The following is a 14,154-nucleotide window of genomic DNA, read 5'->3' on the forward strand; positions in this document are numbered from 1 at the left end:
GAGAGATGAAGAGAGAGAGAGCTTCCATCCACTGGTTTACTCCCCAAATGGCTACGATGGCCAGTGCAGAGTCAGGCTGAAGCCAGAAGCCAGGAGCTTCTTCTGGGTCTCCCACATGGGTGCAGGGACCCAAGGACTTTCCCAGGTGCATCAGCTGGGAGCTGGATGGGAAATGGAGCCAGCGCCCATATGGGATGCCGGCAGCACAGGCAGTAGCTTTACTTGCTACCCTACAGCGCCGGCCCCTGTAATAATACATTGATATAGGCCTACCAACTCTAATAAGTCTATTCCACTAAGGAAAGCTGTTACTAGCTCAGGATATTGTGGGGAGGGGTGAAGTGGGGTAGGGAAAATCGTGGTGAAGCCAGGGCAGATGGGAACTCTTTGTGCTCGTAGTTTTGCCTCAGTTTTTCTGTAAACCCAAAGCTGTTCTAAAAATAGCCTTTAATTTAAAAAAAGAAATAAACTTCTATCGTTTTGAGATCTAGCTTAGGATCGATTTGTTGCATTCTTAACAATACGTGCCGGTCCCTAAGGAATGAAGTGACCAGGTCACATTTGGCTGTCGTCCTGTTACAATCCCCAGCGACACACCACGCACTCCAGAAGCTGATTTTCCAAGTGCTGGTGTGATGAAGCCTACCAGAGGGCTCTTTGGCTGCTATGAGCCCTGGGGAGACAAAGGCTTTTTACTTAAGCCGAGTGGATGAAATTAAACCCTTCGTTTGGGGTTTTCTATGCCGAAGTCCCTTCGGACTGGCAATTGCCTTTCCAGAAAGCACTATAAATCGACTGTGAAGTGCTGGGGTAATAGAGGGAAGAGGGGTGATCCCACTACAGCTTCTGCCAAGAGCGGTCAGGCACGGCCAGCAGGCCACTGCCAAGAACTGTTTACAACCATGTGGGGAGTTCTGCTGCCGGGATCCCTGTAAAAAACCAGAAATCACTTTGGCGTCATCAGCCCCGTTGTACAACGTCTTGAGCCTTACAGTTGATGACCACTGTGCCCAGAAAGCAGAAGAGCAGGACCCTTACTAGTGCTCAGGAGTCCCCTGGGACTGCCCAAGGCCCAAGTAACTTTAGGCCGCCTCTATAGAGCTGGATGGGACGTGGGAGCGTGGGTAAAGGTCCATGGTCCGTGCGATTTCGTGATGGCAGTGCCTCTTGCGGCCTGTGTTGTTTGCACAGGGAGCCACTTGGTGTGTTTGCAAAACCAGGTCCCCCACGACTTCTGGGGCCTTTCTGACCAAGCAAGACAGTGGGACCTGTGAGGGCCTTGCGTGAGCCTCCTACCCTGGACTCTGATTCCACACGCATTTCTTTATTTTGTACATTGGGTCACTTACTATAAACTGCAGTTATGTGAGAGGTCGTCACCAATGCCTTGGGGTGAATGCTTCTGCCGGATTTCCCTCTTCTGGCCAAGAAGAGGGCCTTGAAGAAATCCTACACCCTAGTATGTGAGGATTCTTCAAAACGTCCTTGGAAGTGTAATTAAAACATGGGTTTGGGGCTGGTGTTGTGGCACAGTGGATTAAGCTGCTACTTGTGATGCCAGCATCCCATATTGCAGTGCTGCTCTGCTTCTGAGAGAGTGGAAGAGGCAAAGAGAACTTCCTTCTACTGGTTCACTGCCCAGATGGCTGCAATGACCAGCACTGGACCATGCGGAAGCCAGGAGCCTGAAGCTTCATCCAGGTCTTAGATAGATAGATAGATCGATTGATGGACTGATTAGATATATAGATGATATATATCTCACAAAGAACTTAGCATTTGTTTACTTTTACTGCTTGTTTATTTATTTATTTGAAAAGCAGGGTGACAGAGAAGAAGACACAGAGAGAGAGAGAGAGAGAGAGAGAGAGAGATCCTTCATCTGCTGGTTCACGCCCCAAATGCCTGCAACACCCAGGACTGGGCCAGGCTGAAGCCAGGAGCTCCAGCCAGGCCTCCAATGTGAGTGGCAGGAGCCATCCTCCTGGGCCATCCTCCACTGCTTTCCCAGGCACATTAGCAGGAAGTGGGATCAGAAGCAGAGGCAGCACTCCAACCCAGACACTCTGATGTGGGATGCTGGTGTCCCAAGTGGTAGCTTGACTCACTGCATCGCAACGCCCTCCCCAAGCTTAGCATTTAACCCAGGTCACACAGCTAGGAAGGGGCAGTCAGGATTCAAGCCCAAGCCCATTTGACTCAAGCCCACATCATTTCCATATGCTCTCAATGACTCATTGTCAGACGCTGTCTTAGGTGCTTTGCATCCACTAACCCACCTAATCTCCACAGTAGCTCTGTGAAGCAGGTACAATTTTTATTCCCATTTTACACTGAGTAAGGGGCAGTGGAAATAATTTTGCCTGAAGTTGTGCATCTAGTAGCTGGTAACCCCAAGATCTGAGCCCAGGCAGCCCTGACAACACAAGAGTGTTGTCTCAAGATTTGTCATCTGAGAAATAACTGTGAAATCCTCTTACATGGAGATCCATTTCAGCCAATAGAAACATCTCTCTTCTCACTCCCCTGCCCCACCTGGGTCCTCACTGTAGCAGGTGAGGTTGTAAGCCTCGTTACAGCAGAGTACCACACTCTGAGTCACTTAGCAGGACTCAAATTCCAGATCCCAGATGTGTAAAACTGGGCAAGTCCAACACCTCTCTTTCTGTTCCCTTTTCTGTGAAACACAGATACACGTATGGGTACAGGTATTCTTGGTGCCTGTCACCATTCAATAAGTGGTAGTGCCCATTCTTCTTACTATTATATAACTGTGTTACTGTAACACCAGGAACATTAAAAATGGTAACGAGAGTGCTTGCTGTCTTGGGTTATTTATCTTCTCACTATTTCCATAGGGAGAAACTAACATTTTCAGTCATGCAAAAGATGACTTATTCTTTCTTCAAAAACATTTGAGGAGTAAGTGGCCATTTGGCATAGCAGTTAAGATGTTGCTTGGGATGTCTACGCCTCATATCAGAGTTCGAATCCAGGCTCTGTTCACAATTCCAGTTTCATGCTAATGTGCACCCTGAGAAGCAGCAGAAATGGCTCAAGTACTTGGGTCCCTGCCACCCACATGGAGACCCAAACTGATTTCTGAGCTCCTGGCTTGAGCCTGGCCCAGCCCCAGCTGTTATGGGAATTTGGGGAATGAATAAGCAGATGGAAAATCTCTCTCTCTCTCTCTCTCTCTCTCTCTCTCTCACACACACACACACACACACACACACACCAAAGCAATAAGAATTTGAGCAATAACATGCTTTATGTTAAAAGCACCATGTTGCAGAGAATGGCGGTTATTTCACACAAGGGAAAAGTCAAAAACGCGACCCCAGCTTTGGGGAGTAGCCGTGGGGCAGGGATGACAGAGGTGACTGTACTAAGGAGCATCTTCCTGACACAGGAGCCCTGTGACTCAGCGCTGCCCGCGAGGCCTCTGCTCCCAGCCTTTGGTACAGATTCCTGTGGCAGACACGGTGGAGGGAGGGGACTCCTTTCTGCCCTTCTCCCTTGCTGATAGAATGCCAAGTTCATTCCAGTAGCAGGTGGCAAGATGCCCAGGGAAGGCAGGTTCTGCCCTGGGAGTGAATCAGGACTTGCCTAAGCCTATCATGGTCTCATTTCCCTTTTCTAGTCATTGATTTAAGGATGAGAATGTGACTCAGTGAGGGGGAATTAATTATATGGCAAAATGTACTGAGGATTATGGAAAAGATTTTTTTCCCTGATAAAAGAAGAATATATTTTCCTTTTACTGTAAGTGTCAGTTCAGGGTGTAATGTTTGGAGCAGTGGTAGCGGTCTTGTGACCAGAAAGAAAAAGTCAAGAGAATTGAATAAGAGCTCAAACATAATTAAATCTGCTAGAACCTCCTATATGGCCATTTTTTTAAGTAAGATAACAGACCCCTATTAAACAGTATTTTGTTTAAGTCATATTTGACTAGATATTTTGTTACTTGTCATCAATATCTTCCTTATTCATTCCAGCCACAATCCACTAGGGTTTTTTTTTTTTTAAGATTTATCTATTTATTTTAAAGTCAGAGTTATGGTGGGGAGGGAGAAAGGGAGAGATCTTCATCTGCTGGTTCGCTCCCCAGATGGTCACAGCAACCAGGGCTAGGCCAGGCCAAAGCCACAAGTTTCAACCAGGTCTCCTACATGGTAGGTAGGGGCCCAAATGCTTGGGCCATCCTTTGATGCCTCCCAGGCCATTGTCAGGGGGCTGGGCCACAGGCAGAGTAGCCAGGATGCAAACCGGTGCCCATATAGGATGCCGGTGCTACAGGTGGCAGCTCCACCTGCTAGGCCACAATGCCAGTCCCTTCAACAGTTTTAAATTCAAATCACTGATATTTGAAGTTAGGAAAATTCTTGAAACCTCTATGAAAAGGGTACTTATGGAGAAATAAGTAGTACATATTTAACTGTGTTTATATTAGCGTTATGTTGTCATCTATCCAAAATGTCACATATTAGGATGAAAAGGGGAAAGAAGAAGGGCTTGAGACTGAGACAGGTATGGACTTCAATCTGGGTTCTGCCATTGTCCAGTACTAAGACAGAGACACAGAGGACTCCCAACTGCTGGTTCGCTCCCTGATTTGTCCACAGCAGTGGGAGCTGGGACAAGATCAAAGCCAGAAACTCAATCTGGGGTCTCCCATGTGGGTGGCAGCAATCCAGCTGCTGAAGCCATCACCCCTTGAATCCATATGCTCTGATAAGGGATACCTCTCACCCTGTGAGACCTGGGAGTGGGTCAGAGGTTGAAGCAAGCCGAATGGGACCACCTTCAGACCTGTTGTGTTGTTTTTGCCCTTTAAAATATGGGCCAAAACTCTGAGATAACAAGAAACCTTCATTTAACATTTCATTCCCAAAGATAGCATACTAGTAACTAAACTTTTACACTAAGTATCTTATCTCAGAGATTCCTTTTTTTTTTTTAAATTTATAGGCTAATCCTCCGCCTGTGGTGCCAGCACACCGGGTTCTAGTCCCCGTTGGGGCACAGGATTCTGTCCTGGTCGCTCCTCTTCCTGTCCAGCTCTCTTCTGTGGCCCAGGAGTGCGGTGGAGGATGGCCCAAGTACTTGGGCCCTGCACCCCATGGGAGACCAGGAGAAGCACCTGGCTCCTGGCTTTGGATCAGCAAGGTGCGCCGGTCGCAGCACGCCGGCCACAGCGGCCATTGGAGGGTGAACTGTTAGAGTCGACCACCCGAAAAACGTCACCAAGAGACACGTCTCTTATGCAAACAGCACGGGGAAGTTTTATTGATTATCCAGCATGCTGGGGCTGTCTGATCATCATGAGCAGAGCAGCCCCGAATAACCAAAGGTTAGGGTTTATAAAGGCAAAAACCGCAAAACCGGGAAGGGGAAGAGAATACACGGTTGTTAAGCAGTTGCTAAAGTCTTACAATCAGCAATTATGATCTTAAGACATAGACAAAACACATCTTCATTATTAGCCCAGGTAACCCAGGTGCAACCTTTCTACTTTTAAGCTTGAGCAATCATGCTAGGGGGTTTTTGTGCGTTGCCAAGGGTGATGTAGTGCACTGCTATTGTCCGACTATTTGAGATCATAGTTTCGGACCAGAGTCTCACGGTGGGGGGGTTGCTTTCCCAGAATGCAGTCTCAAGTGCTCCAAAATGGAGTCCCTACTGTCAAGGTGCTACTTCACTCTGTTTTATTTTCACAGCTGCACCAGGAAGGTTTAAACCTGTAAGCTTAAGCTAAACTTTTTACACCCGCACATATACAATTTTAACTCTTCAGAACCAACGGCAAAGGAAGACCTTTCTCTCTGTCTCTCTCTCACTGTCCACTCTGCCTGTCAAAAAAAATTTATGAACATTTTCATTGTTTTCCATAGCAGTTTAACCAACATCTATCTTTTTTTAAGATTTTATATATTTATTTGAGAGGTAGAGTCACAGAGAGGGAGAGACAGAGAAAAAGATCTTCCATCCTCTGGTTCACTCCCCAGATGGCCATAAACAGCCAGAGATATGTTGATCCAAAGCCAGGAGGTTTGTCCAGGTCTCCCACATGAGCGCAGGGGCCCAAGCACTTGGGCCATCCTGCACTGCTTTCCCAGGCCATAGCAGAGAGCTGGATCAGAAGTGGAGCACCCGGGACATGAACCAGCACTCATGTGGGATGCCAGCACTGCAGGCAAAGGCTTAACCTTCTGTGCCACAGCACTGGCCCCTCTCAGAGATTCTTAAATGGCTCCTCTGGGGGTATGCCCTCCTCCCACCTCTGTCAAGTTGAGGAAAATTGGTAATTTGTTTGTTTATATATATATATAATAAACATTAATATATATAAACATTAAATTTCTCTGAAGCTGTTCTTGGGCCCTCAGGCTTCTTGGAATCCACCCAAATTTGGTGCCTGGGATCAAAGGCCAGTAGGGCCCTCTGTCCAGGTGAACTAAATATTCAACTTTGGAGAGCTGTAAATGGCACTGAATCTGACAAGCTTTGAAGCAAAACCTGAAAATACTGAGACCCTTAGGCCATGACACAAGTAGGGTCTCCACAGTTTGTAAGTACATGCTAAGGGACCAGTAATGTCTCAGATGTGGGCTATTACTCCAGGCACTTGTTTGCTTTCCGTGTGCCCAGGAGCAGTTTGTCAGGGTTGGGACCTTCATATAAGGCCATCAATAGTCAACATAGGACCAGCATTGTGAATCAGTGGGTTAAAGCTGCAGCCTGCAGTGATAGATCACATATGGGCACTGGTTCGAGTCTCAGCTGCTCTACTTCTCATCCAGCTCCCTGCTAATGTGCCTGGGAAAGCAGCAGAAGATGGCCCAAGTCCTTGGGCCCCAGCACCCTTGTAGAAGACCCAGAACAAGCCCCTGACTCCTGGCTTCAGCCTGGCCCAGTCCTGGCTATTGCAGCCATTCCAGGAGTGAACCAGTGGATGGAAGACCTCCCTCTCTGTCTCTACTTCTCTCTCTCTGTAACTCTGCCTCCAGAAGAAATAAATACATATTTTGAAAAAAATAGTCAATATGACTACATTCTGGGGTTCTGAACATACAACATCAGTCTCATGTTCATGCCACTTAAGGTCATGTTGCACGGAGCATGAATAATACTTATAGTATGATACCAAGAATGCTGTATCTCCCTTCACCCAGAATGGTTCTAAGTTATTTGCAGCTCTCCTCTTGACTGCAAGACCTATAAAAAGAGCCTGGATTTTCCCATAAAGTTTACATCAGTTTGATTCTGAGTTTTAAAAGGATTGTAAAGTTCCAGGGAGATGGAGGAGACAGATAATATCTTCTACACAGAGGTTATAACTCTCTGGCTATCACTCCGCAGGGATGATGCTATCAAAGTGTTTTGTTATCAACATATCTCTGCCACCCCAGGTGCCAGCACAGTGAGAAAATGGAAGCAGCAGGGTTGGCCTTCGCTCCTCACTGTTGACTTCAGTTCATCTCCCAGATTTTATAGCAAGTACTGATGGAGTTGCAGATGAGTTTGAAATCTGTAGGAAATTCTATAAAATTCTACTCTGGGAAGATTTCTCAGCTGAACAGTATGTACAAAGTGGCTTCCGTTTCCTGAAAGCCCTAAAGGCATTCATTCCATGAGTTATGATTCCCGTGAGAATCGTGTTCTTGACCAATGTCCTCGTCTTCTCAGGTGACTGTCAACCAAGAGAAGAGGCGATATTTCCTTCTGAGGTGCTCAGTGCCACAGAGCAGCTGCTTATTGTTCTAAAGCAAATCATGATGATGCAAATAGGGCTTCTTTGATCAGAGATTAAGGGTAGTTGATAAACATGACAAGGGTTTCTGTTGCCTACAGTGGAGTTATGATAGGTCATTTGGCAATGACAAATGTGTTCCTCTTTTTCATTCTTGTATGATTTTCATCACCCCAGCTGCCTCACCTCATAACCACCAAAATACACACAGAGTAGTGGCTATTTACAAGTGTCAGCCTCATATCATGCATGTCCTAGATTGCTGTCTGTCTCGTTGACTTAGGTTATTGGTCTAAAGACAGAAACAGGCATAGTTTTCTGAAATATTATTCAACTTGAACTCTGACAAATATGAAGTGCCAGTGCAACAGCTGCAGTATTTTGAAAAATCCACATGCTTGTCTCCCTTGTTCTCCCTAGGCAGAGCCTTCTCTTTAAAGAGCTCAAAGCACCCATCTGGGTATGTAGTGGGGGAAGGGTAGTGAACAGGAGTGAAAGGGGCAGTAGTCAGCTTTGACAGGCAAACCAGGACTTTGCAATGAGACAGCTTTCAAGAAGAAAGAGGTTTTTGACTTCCTTTTGGCTCCCGCTTAACACGTTAGGAGCCAGACTTAGCAATCAAAACCACAGAGCTTTTCTACTTTCGCCTATGACATGATACCAAGGTACTTCCTACTATGTGATAGAAATACAATGTGACACAGGAAAAGTAAGAGAAATTCTGCCTCTTGGCTTCCAGATGATGGTGAGGAAGAATAAGGGAAACAGGAGAGAAAGGTGAATGGTGAGAAACTCAGGCTCATGTGGGATTCTGGGAGAGCTCTGCTGAGTTGATTCACTTCAACAAGAGATACACTGACAGGATTAGGAGTCAGCGTGCTGAGCTTCCTGAGACAGAGAGAAATTTGCCTACCATGGTACCCATGTGACATGAACACAGACTTGAGAGCCAGAAGCCTGTCATGGGACCTGCTATGGCAAGGAGAGGGGCGACCCTCCAGGAGAAGTATTTGTAATGGAGAGCCTTGGCCAGAGACTGGGCAGGGGAAAGTCTCAGAAGAGGCTAAGCCTGAGATAGCTGAGGGTAGGCCAAGCCAAGAAGGAAAGGTGACTGGGCCTCCATAGAATCAGGAAAAAAAAAAAAAAAAGAGAGACAGCTGCAGCTTTCAGCTCTGTGAACAGCACCGTTGTGATAAAATGTGTTCCATGGTCAAAACTGTCAGCTCACTGCTGAAGCTCATGCTCACGGCCAGACCACCCACGGTTGTTTCTTATGTCTGTTCTGTGTTGGTCTTAGGGGAAAAAAAGGGGGGCCGGCACTGTGACATAGCAAAGCTGCCACCTGCAGTGCCAGCATCCCATAAGGGTGCCGGTTTGTGTCCCATCTGTTCCGCTTCCGGTCCAGCTCTCTGCTATGGCCTGGGAAATAGTAGAGGATGGCCCAAGTCTTGAGCCCTTGCACCCATGTGGGAAGACCCAGAGGAAGCTCCTGGGTCCTGCTTCGGATGGGCGCAGCTCTGGCCGTTGTGGCCAACTGGGGAGTGAACCACCCGACGGAAGACCTCTCTCTCCTCTCTGCTTCTCCTTCTCTCTCTGTGTAACTCTGACTTTCAAATAAATAAATAAATCTTTAAAAAAATAACAACCTCAACAATCAGATACAGAAGACTTTTTTAGGTCTGCCAAATCTGGAAGAAGATGATAAAAATCATGACCAAGTGGTACAAATGACTTGAGCAAAGTGGTCAATGAATTGATTCCACACAGCACTGGCAAAGATTTGCCAATCTATTTATCCTATCTATGATGTCTTTTTTTTTTTTTTTTTGAAAGATTTATTTTAAAGGCAGAGTTACAGAGAGAGAAAAAAAAAGAGGAATAGACAGAGAGATCTTCCAGCTGCTGGTTCACTCCCCAAATGTCCGCAATGACCAAAGCTGGGCTGGTCTGAACCCTGGAGCCAGGAGCTTCTTCCAGGTCTCCTGCAGGCACAGGGGCCCAAGTATTTCGGCTTCTGCTGCTTTCCCAGGCACATTAGTGAGGAGTTAGATCAGAACTGGAGCAGCCGGGGCTCTAACTGGTGGCCATACAGGATTCTGGTGCCACGGGCAGCAGCTTTACCCACTATGCCACAGCACTAGCCACTCTATGATATCTTTATTTGAAAAGTGAAAAACTCATGGAACTTCATGGTGAAGGTAGTAGTTCTGGAAAAATTACTGGGGATAAGACAGGTGCTAAAATAAAAAAAAATGCTGTGAACCAGCATTAAAATTTAGACTTTGACAAATAATTTCTTTATTTGTGAACAAGGGGAAAAATAGACAATTTCAATAGCCACTGTTGCCAAAACTTGGGTGAATTTCAACAGGCATTAAGTTACATTCAGGAACAAGAACAAGGTCATAGGGACTCCTCTCCCCGTCCTATACCATAGAATACAATAAACCATACCCAACCCCCCATGTACTTTCAGTTAAGATGGTAGCGAAGGGGACAAGCTGCAGTGCTAGCATCGCATATAGGCACTGGTTTGAGTCCCAGCTGCTCCACTTCCCACCCAGCTCCCTGATAATGCATCTGGGAAACCAGCAGAAGATGGCCCGAGCGCTTGGGCCTCTGTACCCATGTGGGAGACCTGGATGGAGTTTTATGCCCCTGGCTTCAGCCTGGCTCAGCCTTGATAATTGCAGCCATCTGGGGAGTGGAATCAGCAGATGAAAGATTCTCTCTCTCTTTCTCTCTCTCAATCACTCATTTGCTATCTATCTCTCCCTCTGTGTCATTCTGCCTTTCAAATAAATAAATAAATCTTAAAAGAAGGCAGTGAGGAAGTAAAATGTGAGAAGTCTGAGAAACTGAGAGAGACTCAGAGGAGGTTTAAATAACTGGATCAGAATACATTTTAACCCAGATTAAATCAAGTTTCTTTAGTTTTGTTTTTTTTTCCCATGACCTACTAAAATCACACAAGACTAAGTCAACTAAGAGTGAATAAAGAAGCTAAATCTCTTCTAAACTTCTGTATTATATTTTTGCAACCCTACTACAAAAACACTCAGATAAATAGTATTTCAGTTCACATTATGTTGCATTTGACCACACGAAAATGAAAGATTCTTCTGCTACCTGGGAGTTAACTAAAGATAAAGTCTCATTTATGAGAGATTTTGATACATGAAGAATGATCACTAGTATTTGTGCTTTAATCTCTAATATTTTAATATCATGGATTTATTAAGTGTGATTGATTATATTATTTGCTGACAATTCTTCCTTCCCGCCCATGTTTGCAGAGCCTTTGAACTTGGGCTTGGCCATGTAGCTTGCTTTAGACAACAGAATGTGGGCAAAAAAGATAACCCTGGGAAGCCATTGGTTCCTAGACTAGAAACACAGGAAACGTAACTGAACCCAGCTCACATGCTGCAGGAGAAACTTCTCAGCTCAACTGCGGGCCCGTGAATGTGAAGTAAGTGATTGGGGTGTTGCTTTTCAAACATTATAACTGTGGTAAATACCTGATTCATTTAGCAACTAACATTCCTTTAACTTTTTATTGTGTTGGCAAATTTCACTTTAATTGTAAGAGCTATCATTTACACCAAAATCATGAACAACAGGAAAGTTGTCAACTTTGAACATAGGAAATAAAAAATTCCTTTGCAATTCAGGTAGAAGAGATGGAGGTCTTCCAGCAGAGAGTGCAACCCACACCTCACTTTCCCAAGACTGTGTGGTGTTTTCAAAGACAGCCAAGCATGCTGGGAAAATCACACTAGTGGGAAGCATATTGCAGGGGAAGAAGAAGAAAAAACCCTTATCCATAATATTAGGCAAATACATAGCAGTCATCCCACTTGACAAAGCAAGCAGATTCTCTTTGGGTTAGGCTAAGGTAGAAGACTAGGAAAGACAGGGAAACCAACTCCCATGTAGTGCCAGATAAATCAGCTCCACCCCGGAGCATGGAGTTACCAACCTCCACTGCCTGGCATTATTTAATAATCTCAATGTAGTCCACCAAGAAAACCCAGGATCAGCAAACCCAATTGGTCATTGAATTTAAACCATAATTGTGTGTGTGTGTGTGTGTGTGTGTATACTTCTTCTTAGAGCAATAGTTATACAATCAACACTTCTGTTTGTTCTATACACTGGATGGTTTAAGTGAAATCTTGTGTGATTTTATTTTACACATTCCTAACAGCTAGAGAGAATAGAGAGAAAGACTATAACTGATCATTGTCCCAAGGGGTATAAAACTAGACTTCTCTGACTCAAGGCCCATCCATATTTGGGGGCAGCTTCAATGCTCAGAGAAGTTACACTCCTATCCGTACAGAAAGACCTCTATAGGTAATCGATCACTGTGTTCCGGCTCAAGCAGATGTGTGATACTGCAGAGGATTTCAACTTTACATATAAATCTTAAAACGTAGCATTTCAGCAACAAATAAACATGGAGAACTCCTCTCCACAGAGGGAGTGCTGAACTATCGCTCAGATGGCTGAGAAGTCAGACTGCTGCTCTCAGCTCCACCACCCCCCTCCCAGGCTTAGGCAGACCCACAAGGTGGTGGCGGCTCCTTAGCAGGGCCATTCCCAGTGGCATCGTCATACAGGGTAACAGCTCCATAGTGTCGTTGCTGGTGACATAAAGCAGGACATCGAAGATGTGCCTGCTATTGATGTATTGGTAGCAGTTCCAAATGCAGCTAACTGGTAATGCTTAAAAGTCAAGGTAAGGCTGATAAACAGAAGAATAATTAGAACCAAACAGGTAGGATTCACTGACATGATATCTTCTGAGTAGGAGAATCTCTGTTGTAGAGATTCCTGAATGGAGTTGGGATAAATAAACAACCAAGGTGTTCAGAGCAAAATTGAAGATCTGGTAACAGAAGAGCAGGGTGATCCAGGCAGTGTGTTGCTTGCATGCACCATAAGTGGCTTTGGCATATATCAGGATCATGAGAAGAGAAATTGCAATAGCAATGCACATATTGGCATCATCCATGAACTCAATGTTGCCTCCTGGTTCAGAACTCAAGAAGTGATACTGGTCTAGGTGCTCAGTAAAATCAACAGGACCACAGCATTCATAATCTGTGAATCTAGTATGCCCATTTTCCCATGATACTCCAGTGTCTCATCCAGGACCAGGGAGGAGACACCATGAGACCAAGTGGAAGTTACACTGTCTTTATCCATTAAACAAGCATTTATTCCAAATATTAATATACTATTCATACTATTGATAAAGCAAATCATATCTCTAACTATTTAAAATGTTCCAGGTACTCAACCATTGATTATAAACATTTAATTATACTCTCTAAATAATTATTTCAAAATCACAAATTTAATATATTGGGTTCTTGTAAATATTTTGAACACCTTATAACACAGACAAAACACCCATAATACTCTGCTGGTTATCAGTACTGCAGGATTTAGGTGGTTAAATGATTGTTTCCCTTTTGCATTTAGAATCTGGTTATACAGTTCAAAACCATTCAGTCTCTGGGGTGGGCACTGTGGTGCAGCAGGTTAAGCCACTTCTAGGGGAGCCCACATCCTCTGTTGGAATTCTTGTTGCAGTCCCAACTCCTCCACTTCCAATCCAGCTCTCTGCTAACATGCCTGGGAAGGCAAAGGATGATGGCTCAGGTAGCTTGGGTTCCTGCTACCCACATGGGAGACTTGAATGAAGTTCCTGGCTCCTGGCTTCAGCCTGGTTCAGCCCTGGCTATTGTGGACATTTGCAAAGAGAACCAGCAATTGGAAGATCTAGCCCCTCTCTCTCTATCCTCTCTCTCTCTCTAACCTCTCTCTCTCTTTCTTTCTCTCTCTCTCTCACTCTCTCTCTCCTGCTTTCTCTCTCTCTCCTTGCATATGTGTGTGTCTCCCTCTCTCTCTGTCACTCTGTTTCAAATGAATAAATAAAAAAAAGATTCCACTTCAAACCACTATTTATTAAATTGAAACCATATTATAATTAAAACTCTTACTTTAATTAGTTGCCTTTCCTATAGATTTCAACTTTTGGTAACGTGTTTTCTCTACAAAATGGCACAATCTGTCATGTTTTCTGTGTAGCAGTACCTAACTAATAGTCTTCATGGCTCTGATCTAATAGGCTGGCCTGCAGGAATGCATGCTGGGAGACTTCAGTCTCAGGAGTAGCTCACTATAATTCGTAGAGTATCTAGATAAGAGTTTTGCAAACTTCAAGATGCATGCAAATCACTTGAGAATCTTACTAAGATACAGACTGGTTTAGTAGAACTGGAGCAAGGCCTGAGAGTCTGTATGTCTAACAAGCTCCCAAGTGGTGCCAGAAACACTGGCTGGGGAGCCTTATTTTGCAGAGCAAAGAAATAAGGACATTTTCCCCC

General features: G+C 44.9%; 1 pseudogene; it reads right to left on the reverse strand.

The window, feature by feature from the left end:
• Positions 1-12,312: 12,312 nt before the first annotated feature.
• On the reverse strand, positions 12,313-12,883 carry LOC100350087 (lysosomal-associated transmembrane protein 4B pseudogene; annotated as a pseudogene).
• Positions 12,884-14,154: the final 1,271 nt, after the last annotated feature.

Source organism: Oryctolagus cuniculus, chromosome 16, assembly GCF_051225735.1.
Source record: "Oryctolagus cuniculus isolate XC-2025 breed Fujian yellow rabbit chromosome 16, ASM5122573v1, whole genome shotgun sequence".
NCBI classification, from domain to species: Eukaryota; Metazoa; Chordata; class Mammalia; order Lagomorpha; family Leporidae; genus Oryctolagus; species Oryctolagus cuniculus.